Source organism: Aotus nancymaae, unplaced genomic scaffold (genome assembly GCF_030222135.1).
Source record: "Aotus nancymaae isolate 86718 unplaced genomic scaffold, 86718_ANA_hifiasm-v0.15.2.pri h1tg000015l_0, whole genome shotgun sequence".
NCBI lineage: Eukaryota > Metazoa > Chordata > Mammalia > Primates > Aotidae > Aotus > Aotus nancymaae.
This window is the reverse complement of record NW_026988426.1, coordinates 8,181,224-8,196,673: the sequence shown is the minus strand read 5'-3', so window position 1 is coordinate 8,196,673 and position 15,450 is coordinate 8,181,224.

Below are 15,450 nucleotides of genomic sequence, written 5' to 3'. Positions count from 1 at the left end.
TAATGTCTACTATATTGGACAGTACCAATATAGAACATTTCTACCATCACAGAATGTTCTATTGGACAACAGTAGACTAGAGAGGAACAGGAAGTAGTTATAGTTGAGATTTATTCCTTACCTAGACATTTGGTAGGAAAGGTAAACATAAATTTTAAGTTTTAGGGATGTATTTTCATATAGTATGCTATGCATTGACTATGGTTCCAGACGTGAACCAAATCACATGGTTCACATATGTGATTTCGCTACCTTGTCATTCAAGACGGTTAGATTATGCTGCAGTAACAACTAGCCCCTTATCTTAATGGTTTAATCAACAAAGAATTATTTATTGTGCTTACTGCATTTCCATCAACATGGGTGGTCACTCAGGGACCCAGGCTACTGAAGACATCATCTTGACAAACACTTTCTTGATTACCAAGGCAGACAAAAAAAGAAGGTTGGTGCTGAACATCAGCAACTAAATGCCTCCGATGGAAATGACACACATCACTTCCATTCACATTTTGTTGGCAAATCACACAGCCACCATCAAGGGAATAAGAAAGTATCTTCACATGTCACCAGAAAGAGAGAATGTAACCAGAATACTTGTATATAACCCTAAGGACTGTCCCATGTTAATAATCAACTACGCACACCAAGATCTCCAAGCAGAACAACTGACCACAAGTTAAAAAAAGAAAAAGTCACAGCTGCAAAATTGATAGAAACCTGACCAATGAGAGGCCTTAAATAACATCCAAGGACTGTTCTGGAACAAGTACCACTTCTTTCCTTCACATTTCTAGGACATCATTTATAATAAAGAAGAATGAGAAGCCAGAGCAATGACTGTGGGGATTTCTTCCCTTGCCAGAATTGCTCCTCACGTAGCTGTCCATGCCATGGTGGCTCCAAGTTTTCTATAGGAGGGGCCTAAAAGCACAAACCTAACCAGGAGGAATGCAATGAGATTTGTCTTAAGGTTGGTTTGCTTAGCAAGTTTGCTGTTTTTACTTAGAATGCATGTTTATTTGGAATGGCTTATGGTGAGGGGACTGCTGATCAATGTTAGAGGGAGATAAAACAGCTCTAAGCCCCCACCTTGCACTGTCACCAGTCTGTGACTATGGAAGAGAATCAAAGAAAGGTGTGTTGTTCTGCCTCTTCAGACCAGAAAAAAAAAGTGATGGCCCACTAGGGTGGCCAGCCATAGTGGTTTGCCTGGGACGGAGTGATTTCCCAATGATTTACCAGTGCTCTGGCTACTAAAAAGGAACAATCCCAGGCAAACGGAAATGGTTGGTATCCTATGGCCTAGAGAGCACGCAGCTCTCAGACATATTTTATTTTGTCATTGGGTGTTATGTTTAAGTATCAGTAAGTTAGGATGACAAAAGAATTAGGTTTCCTTACCCTCCAGATACATGCTTCTTTTCACAATTCATAAGATGTATCTACTCTGAGACCTGCGTTCCCTCAGGGAAGTCATCAACCAGGGACAAGTGGTGGCAACTGCCTCTTTAGACAGTTCACCTTCCCACCCCCCGCCCCTGAGCTGCTTTCACTTTTTTATGTCACCTGCCAGACCTGAGGCATGAGGCTGCACGTTACAAACACCGAGGTGGCCTTTACAGTTCCCATACTTAGACTGCACGCCAAAACAATGATCTAAGGATCCTAGAGGTGGAACTCTGGCATCCACATTTTTCTTAATATGGTAAAATACATACAACACAAAATTCAGCATTTTAACCATTTGAGTATACAATTCTGCAAATTAAAGGCATTCATATTATTGTGCAACCATCACCACCATGCATCTTCAGAAGTTTTTTTTCATGATTCTGAATATAAACTCTGTACCCATTAAACAATAGCTCCCCATTCTTCCCCATCCCAGCCTCTGGAGACCACTGTTCTATTTTCTGTCTCTAAATTTGTCCATTCTAGGTAGCTCACATAAGTGCAATCATACAATATTTGTCTTGTTGTTTATTTCACTTAGTATAGTATTTTCAATGCTCATCCATGGTATAGCATGCACCAGTATTTTCTTCCTCTTGAATGAATAACATTCCATTGTAGGTATATACCACTACATTTTGTTTATCCTTTCATCCTTCTATAGACATTTGAGTTATTTCTTCTTCTTGGCTGTTGTAAATAGTGCTGCTATGAACATAGAGGAACATGTATCTATTAGAGTCCCTGCTTTTAATTCTTTGGGGTGTATACCTAGGAATGGAATTGCTAAATTGTGCTGTAATTCTATGCTCAATAACATTTGTGTTTTTAACCCCCACCCCCACCACCCACCACCAGGTGATTCTATTGTGCAGACAACGCTGTGGACTTCTGAATTAGAACTTGCAAACTCTGAAGAAGCTACAGTTTTCATTCTTATGCATGTGTGGCAGGGAACAAATGAACATCTTAGTTAATTCAGCCATAAAATAGGAGTTTAAAAACAGTCATGAGAATACACAGAATGTCTTTCTGCCATCTTCCTCAAGCCTCTGAAAACAATCCTCCACAGTCCTTTATTGGATGCTTCTATCAACCTTCCAAAAGAACTACCCTCAAAGAATATTTCAAATCTCATTATATATACTGCTTTAAAATTTTAACTCAATCTGTAGAATTTTATAAAAATGCACTGGATTAGAAAATGACACAAAAATAATATCCACTGGTTTTCTTTTATAATATCATGCAACTAAAGTGACACATTTTAGAGTAGTACAATTATTAAAATGCAGCCCTGCGCTGGTATGAATGTCACTTATATTTAAAAAGAAAGTAATTTCACGATTTGCTCTCTTATTTTTTGTCCTAGCAATACAGAGAGATTTGTGAATTCAGTGACTTCATCAGATGGTCTTATTCTTTCTACCATACTACTTTAAATTAAGACTGGAAGCTTTTAGAATCCTTCTTCCCAAGGGAATTTATGAAATGTCAAAATGGTCACATCAGCCACTGGGGGCTGGCCTGGGAATAAAGACTTAATTTGGCCATGGGAATAGAAGAGGGATATTTCCTTGAACTTCTTTCACCCTCCTGGTTTTTCTCCTATGAAAACATTCCATTGTGCTGTATCATTGTCCAAACAGAAACACACGCAGCTGAACTCAATTTATCAGCGAGATCATTTAGGTATCATCTAGGGATAGGAAACCCAACTTTAGTGACTTGAACACTGAAGGGAGGTTATGAATTCACATAATCAGAAGGAAGAAGGGTAGACTTCAGATGAAGTGTGATCCAGAGGTTCAGTGTTCCCATAGTATGCACCTTCCCTCTTGTTGGAGATCCCGTAGTGTCGTCTTTATCCTAAAGTGGCTGCCCAGCAGGTCCACACTCTCCCCTTATGCAACCAAAAGATCTGCCATAGTTCTGTATCTTTCCTCTCTACACCACACTACCCAGAGGGAGTCATGAAGGTCTCCTTTAATAAAGCTAACAACATCCCCTCCCTGATTGGGAGGCACCAATCTTACCCAAATCAGGTGACTGAGAACGGGAAGAGGGTGTTCTCCCATAGGAAACTCAGCATTCTTTCACTGAGAAAAGAGAGGAACTGATTCTTGGCAGCAAACAGCATGTGTCTACGACGTCAGGTGTGTTCCGTCCAATGCAGAACACAGCATGACTCAACCTCCCTTGTTCCAAGCAGCGCTGCCCAGCGGAACTTTCTGCAATCACAGAAATGTCCTCTATGCTGTCCAGTGCAACAGCACCTATCCACATATGACTGCCTATCCAGTAACTGACATGTGGCTAATGCAACCAAAGCACTTGATTTTTGAGTTGTTTTAAAAAAGTAAATTTAATTTCAATAGCCACATATAGCTAGGCGCTGCCATATTGTGCAGTGCAGTTGTAGAAACTGATACTCCATGAAAGCAACTGGAGATCACATTTGTTTCTCCAGCAAGCACATAATATTTATGGCATATAATGGAGCATATTATCAATAAACTTTCATATCTTTCTTTTCCGTTTAGGAGGCTATGGTATCATATCTTTGTCATTCTGTATAGCTGCAATTAAATATTTAAACGTAAGATTTTACGTTTATTTTAGGTGAAGTTTTCAGAGGATCCCCATCATTAAAGATATTTCTTATCCTGACTTTTTTTTTTTGAGATGAAGTTTCACTCTTGTTACCCAGGCAGGAGTGCAATGGCGTGATCTCGGCTCACCGCAACCTCCGCCTCCTGGGTTCAGGCAATTCTCCTGCCTCAGCCTCCTGAGTAGCTGGGATTACAGGCACACGCCACCACGCCCAGCTAGTTTTTGTATTTTTAGTAGAGATGGGGTTTCACCTTGTTGACCAGGATGGTCTTGACCTCTTGACCTCGTGATCCACCCTCCTCGGCCTCCCAAAGTGCTGGGATTATAGGCGTGAGCCACCACGCCCGGCCTCTTATCCTGACTTTTAAAAATTCATAACATTACTTGCTCTACCAATCCTATGTTGGTCTCTATCATGGAGGAAATCTATTCTATAGCAGGGATTTTTTTTTTAACCTGAAGATAGTAAATGGCCTCCAAGAGGGTGTGAAACTCCTGTAGCTTTTGGTGTGCTTCTACCATGCTGTTTTTGTTCCCTCCAAGGCAAAGTTAAGTTCATTAAGTTTTCAAAGATTAAAATCAGTAATCAATAATTTGCAACTTTGCGCAAATTATTAAAGCAGGGCCGAATTATATGGCCTGCTGTGAAAAATGACCTTCCAGGTTAATACCAGTGTTTAAACCCCAGGCTCTGTCTCCAGAAAAGTAGTGAGCTTTTTTCAGACTCCCGTCCTCCATGTGGCAGAGCCACAAAAATCAGAAACTTACTCACATTGGTGTCTTTAAGTTTTGACTTCTTCCCCAAATCTGCTGTTGTTCATTCTCTAGAGCCCTTGCGTAGTTGTTTTTGTATTTACAGTTCATAGTTCTTATGGGTTAGTGTCCTTCTTATTACATTAAGCATAATACTTATTTAACCAGATCTCTATTAATGACCATTTAGAATCTTACTAATATTTTTGACCACTCCAATCATTTCTGAAATGAACATCGTTATTTGTGCCTTGAGCAAGAATGCAACTAAAGACTGAAAAGTAGAGGTATCGCTTATGGAGTAAGCACATTAAGATTATAAAACATGTGGCCGAAGGTCTGAAACCAATAATTTTATCATAGATAGTATCATCATATGAATTAACTATTTAGTATGAATTAACACACATAATAAAAGTCCAACATTTACCATTGTATCAAACGTACCAAAATGCTTTCAGAGAGGGTGGCCGCCCTGTAGTTACCACCAAAATGCTTTCCAAAGGGTGAGTGCTGCCAATGCCCTGGTATATACAGCTAAGGGAACTGTGAATATTTTTTCTTCTGGAACATTTGAAGAAGAAGCTTTTCTATCCATTTGTAGTGAATTTTACGTGACTATCAAAAGTCACAAGGCCAGAGAACATAGAAGCAGTGGAGCAATCCAAGGCACTTAGTTATCCTTGATATCCTTGCTTACGTCTTAAAACTAGGCTCAGGACCATAGGGACCATCTCCTCATGCTTTGCCTTGTCTCCTGCTTTGAGGCAATCAGGGAAACATTGTATTTGTACAATCCCAGAGCCACAAAGTTTGCAAAAGTGCACACTGCCAGGGCAGGATGAAGAAAAGGAAGCTCCCCTCAACTGTCCACCCTTAACGTATGCTAGCCCCACTATCAACAAACAGCAGCCTTCCCAGAGAGCAAACGTTAAGGATTATTAAGGCTTCATTTCATAATTTCCATTTTGATTTAAAAATTGTAGGAGGCTATGATCTTACTTTATGATTCTTTCTTTCCCTGTGGAGCTGGAATGGGTGATCTGACATTTATAAGCTGGGAAAGGTAGGGTTTTTCCTTTATGGCATTAAATATTCTCTTTCATGATGGTGTTTAACTTGACAAATGGCAAATAGATTGTGATGTGACTTGTGTAGAAGTGTTTTCAAGGGAGGTTTGGGAGTTCTGAAAAATTCACCTTGCCATATGGCATGTTGAAAGCCCATTATCATGTCTGATGCCCTTTATGCTGGCACCATGCACCATATTGGTGAGAGAAAGCTAACCAATATGGGGAAAGACTTGGGGTTTCCATTTCATATTCAGCAAAGTTGTTTTTCTAGTGAATTCTAAGAACATAACAAAGATGCCATTGGTATCAAGCTTCTTCACATTTTTTTTTTTCAGTCAGATGTTTCTGCAGGATATACTAAGCATTTACATGTGCCAAGCCTCAATCTAGACCCTGTGGGGAATACAAACATAAAATATCCTTAGACCAGCTTTGGGTAGGGTCCTAGTTAGTTTCTTGCTCAGGATAGCTTCCAAGGTCAGGCTCTTTATGCAGTTCAATGTGGCAGTATTGACATTTTAAGAGAAATACAGTTTTTACCTTTATGGAAAGAATGTAGAGCATGTAAATGTCAAGTAAAAAATTACAACTGTGTGAATTCACAGTGATGTGAAGGTTCTCACCCTGCTTTATAACTTAAAACCAGCTGAGTTCTTGTCCCTCCCTCCCCACTAGACAGCCAACATCCAGTAAGCAATGAGCCCCTTGCTTTTTTTTTTTTTTTTTTTTTGAGACACGGTCTCACTCTCTTGCCTGGGTTGGAGTACAATTGCCTAATCTTGGCTCTCAGCTCACTGCAACCTCCACCTCTCAGGCTAAAGGGATTCTCCTGCTTTAGCCTTTCGAGTAGCTGGAATTACAGGCGCATGCCACTACCGCCCAGCTAATTTCTATATATTTAGTAGAGATGAGGTTTCACCACATTAGCCAGGCTGGTCTTGAACTCCTGATGTCAAATGATCCACCCGCCTCGGCCTTCCAAAGTGCTGGGATTACAGGCATGAGCCACTGCACCCAGCAGAGCCTCTTGCTTTTAATCCCCCCAATTCATTTCATTCTTTGTCCTACCTTATTGATGGAGTGCCCCCTATGTGCCCAGCACCCTGTAAGAACAGGAAATGCACACTCTGCCCACTGGCACTCTTGCTTGTGCTACCTGAGGGTTTTGAGGGCAGGCTTTACCTTCATAGCTCCTGCAAGGTGATTGTGTCTTTTCCTTCTCTCAGCAGAGTTCTAAGAATTGCTCGGGACCATAAATCAACAAGTTATCCATGGCAAACAATTTACTAGGGCTTGGGGATAGCTGGGCAGCATTTCTCTAGGGAATGAAGGCTGGCTAAACAGCCAAAGTGTATTGAAGCTCTCCATACATTGCTTAAGACTAGAATTCACAGTCAACTGCCTGGGGTGGCTTTCACTCCATCCTTCCTTCCAAGAACCACAGAGATGAAGTAAATGAGCCACAGGAATAGGGATTTCTTCCAGGCTGGAGATATTACAACCCTTCTCTCAATGTAAGAGTTGGCTTGAAAAGGCAGCATTCACTATTGAGTGGATAACTCCAAAGAGGGTTTGTGGTTATAATGGTTTTATGATTATTTTGGATCTTTGTAAAGACTCCTGTGTTTGGGTAACTGATTCCACACTGGAGAGATCACACAAACATTCCTTGACATTAGTCTGTGGCTTTGTTAGACAGAATTGAAAGAGCTCTGTGTCCATTCCAGTCTCCAGTCATATCCTAAACCTGTCATTCACATGACTGTGGATTTTTTTCAAAATTAGACTCTTAGTCTTCTGTGTGTGTGTGTGTGTGTGTGTGTGTGTGTGTTTTATCACATATACAAAAACAGTCTCTGGGAAGTCTGTGCTATGTGTTGAAAACAAAGGATACTTAAGTCAGGTTGTTGTCTTCCAAAACCTTATAGATAAGAAGGTACTCTTTGCTAGTTTAAGTGCAAACATACATACATATACTTACATATGTATATAAACAAACAAATAAACAAGTTGAAAAAATATCCATCCCTTTTATCTATCATTAATCAATGGATCAGGAAATATTGCCTGAGAAGCTATCCTTTGGAGGGAGTCTATACTATATGTTGAAAATAAAGATGTTTAAGTCAGGTTACTGTCTTCCAAAAACCTATAGATGAAGATATTTTTCATTAAAATATACACATGCATACATAAAAATAAATATTGCATGTTTTCACTCATATGTGAGGGCTGAAAAAACTGATCTCATAGAGTTGTAGAGTAAAATGATGGCTACTAGAGACCGGGAAGAGTAGTGGGTATGGTGGGAGTGGGGAGGGGTAAAGACCCAGTTAATGGGTATAAAAATACAGTCAAGGAGAAAGAATGAGATCTAGTGTTCAGAAGCACAACAGGGCAGCTACAGTTAATCATTTATGGTACATTTCAAAATAACTAGAAGAGTGGAATTGAAATGTTCCTCACATAAAAATATGATAAATATTTAAGGTGATGGATACCCCAATTACCCTGATTTGATCATTGCACATTGTATACTTGTACCAAAATATGACATGCATCCCATAAATATGTATAACAATTATATATTCATAACAATTAAAAATAAAAAAATTAAAAGAATTCAGCAAAAAACCGCACACAGACATACATTAAAAAAAATTAATAGGAAAAAATACCAAGGACGACAAAAGATATTCATTGAACAAATATTTTCTTTCTGGTTCTTTTTTTTTGAGATAGAGTTTCGTTATTGTTGTCCAGGCTAGAGTGCAATGATGGCACCATCTCAGCTCACTGCAACCTCTGCCTACTGGGTTCAAGTGATTCTCCTGCCTTACTGAGTAGCTGGGATTACAGGCATGCACCACCATGCCTGGCTACTTTTATATATATTTTTTAGTAGAGACGGTTTTCTCCATGTTGATTAGGCTGTTCTCAAACTCCCACCCTCAGGTGATCCGCCTGCCTCGACCTCCCAGCACTACGGGCATGAGCCACTGTCACCAGCCTGAACAAGTATTTTCAAAGTATTTGTTTACTAGGCATGTTCTAGTGCCAACAGAGAGCTTTTATTTTAGGTAGATAGACAAATAACAAGTAAACATGTAATTTAAGGTAATAGAAAGTTCTATAAAGAAAAATGAAGTAGGATAAAAATGAATTATGAGAGAAGTGTGATATTTATATAGAGTATAGTCAGGAAAGCCCCCTTTGAAAAGGTGATACGTGATATGAGGCCATGTGAAAATGTGTATAGGAAGTAGTCATATGTCCAGATCATGAAGGACCCTGAAGATGACAGAAAGGACTCTGACTTTCATTCTGTTATTTTCAGTGAGATGGAAGAGAATTTGGGGAGTTTTAGGTGAGGACTGGCATGGCCTAAAATGTGTTTTAATAGGATCACTGTGTCTTCTGTGCTAAAAGGAGATTGCAAGGGACAAAAGTTAGAGCAGGAGGTGAGTTAGAAGGTTCTTGCAATATCTAGGTGAGAGTTGATGATGGCTTTGCCTGGGCTGGCAGTGGGGGTGACAAGAGGTGGCTGAATGAATATTTTGAGGGCAGAATTAACAGAAATTGCTTATTGGTCAGGAGTGAGGTGTAAGAGAAAGAGAGTAGTCAAGGAAAACACCAAGGTTTCTGGCCTGAGCAACTGGAAGAATTGGTAGTTGAAATAAGACTGTATGATCATCTGGACTGCATGGGGGTAGAGATGAAGGGAAGGATGGTGAATGTCAGGAGCTCAGTTTTGGCACATTGAGTTTGAGATGCCTATTAGACTTCCACGTGGAAATGTTAAATATGCAATTGAATACACAGGTCTGGAGTTCCAGGGAGAGGTATCAAAATGGAGATACTAATTTGGCCATATTTAACACCTTTATAAAACCTAGGAAATGTATATAAAGAAAAAAAAGATGTATATAAAGAAAAAAAGACTGAACTAAGAATGGTCCCAAAATTTAGAAGTCAGAGAATCAGAAAGACTACAAAAGAGATTGAGAAGGAGTAGTCTGAAAGAGAGAAAGAAAACCTGGCACATATGGTGCCCTGGAATTCAAGAGAAGAGATTGTCTCAAGGAGGAGAAATTTATCAACCATGTCAAAAGCTATTACTTGTACAAATAAGGACTGAGAAATAAATTAAAATCTAATTAAAGTAAAACAAAGAGGTAGAAGTAAATAGCTAAAAAGCCAATAGAGAAGATTAAATAGAACGTCTAAAAACAAACCAGAAAACCCTCAAAAACTGGTTTACTACAAAATAAAATGGGAAAGAAGAGAAAAAGGCAAAAGATGACATAAGACTTTCTTAGATAAAAATAGGATATATTTGAACCCAAGTATATTAGTAATTATATTAAATATAAATTGCTAAGTACTCCAATTAAAAGACAGAGATTGATAGACTAAATAAAAGTAGCAAAATTCATACATATGTTGTCTATAAGAAAAAAGCATTTTAAATATAATGACATAGGTTAAAAGTAAAAGGATAAACAAGGTATACCATAAAAATACTGTGAGTGAGTATATTGATATCAGACAATGTAGACTTCAGAACAGAGTATTGCCAGAGGAAAAAAAGTGATATTTCATAATAATAAAAAGGTTAACCTGTTAAGATAATGTTATAACCACAATGCAAAACCATATGTTCCCATTGGAATGCCTAAAATTTAAAAGACTGACAGCATCAAATATTTTTAAGAATGCAAAACAACTGGAATTCCCATACATTGCTGATAGAAGTGTAAAATGGTGTAGCCAGTTTAGAAATCAGTCTGGTAGTTTTTCATAGTTAAACTTATATCTGCTTATGACCCAGCAATTTATTCATAGGTATAGAGCCAAGAGAAATGAAAACATATGCTTCTAAAAGATGTGCATAAGAATGTTTATAGCAGCTTTGCTCATAACAGCTCCAGATTGAAGACAACCCAAATTTCCAGACAGGAGAATGGAAAAAAATATGATATCATTATAAAATGGAGTACTACTCAGCAATTCAAAGGAATGAATCACTGTTACACATAGCAACATGAATGACTCTCCAAACTATCTTTTTAAAAAAATAGTGAAGGAATTCAGATTTCAAAAAAAAAAAATGTGGTTTTTGCAATTACTTTTAATTTAAACTTTTAAACTATAATTATGAAGTCCTGGGACAAGCAAAGCTAATCTACAATGATAACTCAGAAGAGTTATAACTCAACAAAACTGTTTATATAAAAGGGAAAAGTTTAGAAATAAAATATTTTAAAAGTAAAATGATAGAGACCTATGATTCTTGCCACCTATGCACAAAAAAATGCCAAAAATCTATATATTTCTATTGATACAAATATGCATATGTGTAGAATTAAGAGCAGTATTTTCACATTAAAAGAATCAGTCTCAGTAGCTTTTTCTGTCTGACTCAGCAATAATTATAACTAACAGTAGCATTTTCTCACATTTCACAACACTCTATGTAGTGGCTTATTTTACTTACTCCGTTTCACACATAAAACAACTGTATAGTTCCAATTTTAGTATATGTGCTGCTGAAGCGAGCACACATAAAACAACTGAATACTAGAGGGTAAAATGACTTGCCCAGGGTGATATCATTGTTTAGCAGTAGCGTTAAAACTTGACTGCATGTTTGTATTACTCCAGAATTGGTGCCTTTAACCACCACATTGTACTTCTTTCCTACAGGGGACATAGGCACTCTCTAAGGGGTTCCCTGAGTCTCTCCAAGATCTCTGAAATTTTTCATAAACTTACATCTTATGTCCCAGTAATTTACTCATAGGTATAGAGCCAAGAGAAATGAAAACAGATGCTTCCAAAAGATGTGTATAAGAATGTTTATAGCAGCTTTGCTCATAACAGCTCCAGACTGAAGACAACCCAAATTTCCAGACAGGAGAATGGAAAAAAATACAGTATCATTATAAAATGGAGTACTACTCAGCAATTCAAAGGAATGAATCACTCTTACACATAGCAACGTGAATGACTCTCCAAATTATTAATATTTTTCTTAGCAAAAGAATTCAGATTTCAAATGTTGCCAGGTACTTTCTCTGTCTCCATTCACGCTGCCTTCTGGGGCTTCCAGCTTCTATCTTACCCCCTTGTACCTGGTTCTAACCTTCTTACCTAGCTCCTTTAGACTTACGCTTCATTTAGTGTCTCTGCTTGGCTTTTGTATTTGATTTTATGCCTATGTACTGTACTACTCACTAAAACAAAATTTGAATGTGTTGGATCTTAGGAAAAGCAGTCCTCATCTATCTGAGTTTTAAAAGTCTGACTTGCAGATTCTGATAATTCAACTACTTTATGTTTTCCAAAATTCAAAATTTGTTTTTAAAGGCTAGGCTAGATCTGGCAAGAAAGCAAGAGAAATAAGTAATAGGTTAGAATGTAAAACAAACAACCTTTCAGCAAGCTATGCCTTTTAACCCTGGGAAATATTCTGCTGCCTTAGAGAACACAGGTCAATGTATCGGTCTTCTACTTTATTAAATTATTAGTATTAAAAAATAACTCTGAGCAAACAACAAAACACAGCACAGTGCTTTCTACAAATAAAATTTAATTTGCTATCTCAAGAGCTGCTGGCTTTTATCACCAAAGATTGGAGTATGGTATTTTCAGGGATAAAGTTTTTTTTTCTTCTTTTTATCTAGTTTGGAGGAAACATGGCCAACATTAGTTCCAAATATTTTATTTCAAACATAAAGCACAGAACCAATACTAATAAACAACAGGCTCTTATGCCAACATTGGTGCATGTTTTTGTTATTGCATTATATTCCATGAGAGTTATTGTGCATAATTAAATAGAAAAAAAAACCCTTGAACTTGGAATTATAAAACTGTCACCACAAACCAACGACTCCACTTGATGTGTATTAAATCATTAAATTTATTATAAAAAAAGGAGAGAAAAAAATCTTTTCCTTGTAAATCATTAAAAATGCATGAGAGTTGAAAGCAAAGCAAACAGCCCATACGTTTGCTTAGGGAACTACTGCTGAAGGAGGCAGTGCAATTCAGAACAGAAAATAAGGTTTTGTTCAATCAGAATGTCCTGTTATCAAAATGACTACCACATGGGCTGTTGGGAAGACTTATAAATTCCAAGAATGTCAATGTTGGTCCTGGCATCCTGGAATAAAAAAGTACTTGGAGGGTGGCTATGGTCTAAAGGAGCCTCACTGTTGAACAATTCAAAAGGATGGGCTGCCATGGGATCTGTGAATGGCAAGAAAAAGACATGCTGAGTTGGGACCCAGCTTCTGGACAAGGATCAAGATAAACAACCTTCATATCAATAGCAGAAACAATGGCTTTACAGCCAGTTATTTATGTTATCAGTCTATTCATTCTGGAGGATCACCAAATTCATGTCACAATTTATTCTATGTCAGCACTACATGTCTGCTCTGAAAAGCTTTTGTTTAATGTGCTGTAACCATGAGGTGTTAATGAAATGGGCAGAAGTAGAGAGAAGGGGAATGCAGGAGCTTCAGGTGGCACATGTGTCAATAAGTATTCTTTCCATTTCCAGGAAGATGTTCATTCAAGCTGGCTCAGGTAAAAGCATATCTTTATTGAAAGGAAAGTCTGAGCCAGTCCAAGACTGATGTATTAGTCCACTTTCATATTGCTATGAAGAAATGCTCAAGACCAGTTAATTCACAAAGAAAAAGAGATTTAATGGACTCACAGTTCCACATGGCTGGGAGTCCTCACAATCATGGTGGAAGGCAAAGGAAGAGCAAAGGCATGTCTTACATGGTGGCAGGCAAGAGAGCATGTGCAGGGAAACTGCCCTTTATAAAACCATCAGATCTCATGAGACTTACTACCACAAGAAGAGCATGGGAAAACCTACTCCCATGATTCAGTTACCTCCCCTGGGTCCCTCCCACAACATATGGGGACCATGGGAGCTACAATTCAAGATGAGATTTGAGTGAGGACACACAAGCCATATCATTCCACTGTTGGCCTCTCCCAAATCTCATGTCCTCACATTTTAAAACCAATCACATCTTCCCAACAGTCCTCCAAAGTCTTATTTCAGCATTAACTAAAAAGTCCACAGTCCAAAGTCTTGTCTGAGATAAGGCAAGTCTCTTCTGCCTATGAGCCTGTAAAACAAAAGCAAGTTAGTTATTTCCTAGATACAATGGGGGTACAGGCATTGGGTAAATACATCCATTCCAAATGAGAGAAACTGGCCAAAACAAAGGTGCTACAGACCCCATGCAGCAGGGCAGTCAACTCTTAAAGCTCTGAAATGATCTCCTTTGACTCCATGTCTCACATCCAGGTCACTTTGATGCAAGAGGTGAGCTCCCATGGTCTTGGGCATCTCTGCCCCTGTGCCTTTGCAGGGTATGGCCCTCCTTCTAGCTTCTTTCATGGGATGCTGTTGAGTGTCTTTGGCTTTTCCAGGTGCAAGCTGTCAGTGGATTCTGGGGTCTGGAGGATGGTGGCCCTCTTCTTATAGCTCCACTAGACAGTACCCCAGTGGGGACTCTGTTGGGGGTCCAACCTCACATTTCCCTTCCACATTGCTCTAGCAGAGGTTCTCCATAAGGGCCCCGACCCTGCAGCATACCTCTACCTGGCATTTTCATTCATACTCTGAAATCTAGGCTGAGGTTCCCAAACCTCAATTCTTGACTTCTGTGCACCCGCAGGCCCAACACCATCTGTAAGCTGCCAAGGCTTGGGGCTTGCACCCTCTGAAGCAATGACCTGAGCTGTAGATTGCAACCTGTTAATCATGGCTGGAGCTGAAGCAGCTGGGACACAGGTAACCATGTCCCGAGGCAACAAGGGGAGCCCTGGGCCCAGCTCACAGAATCATTTTTTTCTCCAATCCTCTGGGCCTATAATGGGAGGGGCTGCCATGAAGACCTCTGACATGCCTTGGAGACATTTTCCCCATTTTCATTGTCTTGGTGATTAACATTTGGCTCCTTGTAACTTGTAGTTTCTGCAGCCAGCTTGAATTTCTACTCGGAAATTTTTTTTTTTTTTTTTTATTATATTGCCAGCCTACAAATTTTCCAAACTTTTATGTTTTGCTTTCTTTTTAAATATAGGTTCCCATTCCAAACCATATTTTTGAATGAATAAAACTGAATGCTTTCAAAGGCGCCCAAGTCACATCTTGAATACTTTGTTACTTAGAATTTTTTTCTGCCAGATACCCTAAATCATCTCTCTCAAGTTCAAAGTTCCACAGATCTCTAGGGCAAGGGCAATGCTACCAGTGTCTTTGCTAAAGCATATCAAGAATCACCTTTGCTCCAATTCTCAATAAGTTCCTCATCTCCATCTGAAACCACCTCAGCCTGGACTTTATTGTTCATATCACTATTAGCATTTTTGTCAAAGCCATTCAACAAGTCTCTAGGAAGTTCCAAACTTTTCCACATTTGTCTGTCTTCTCCTGAGCCCTCCAAATTGTTCTGATCTCTGCTTGTTACCCAGTTCCAAAGTTGCTTTCACATTTTTGGGTATCTTAATAGCAGTACCC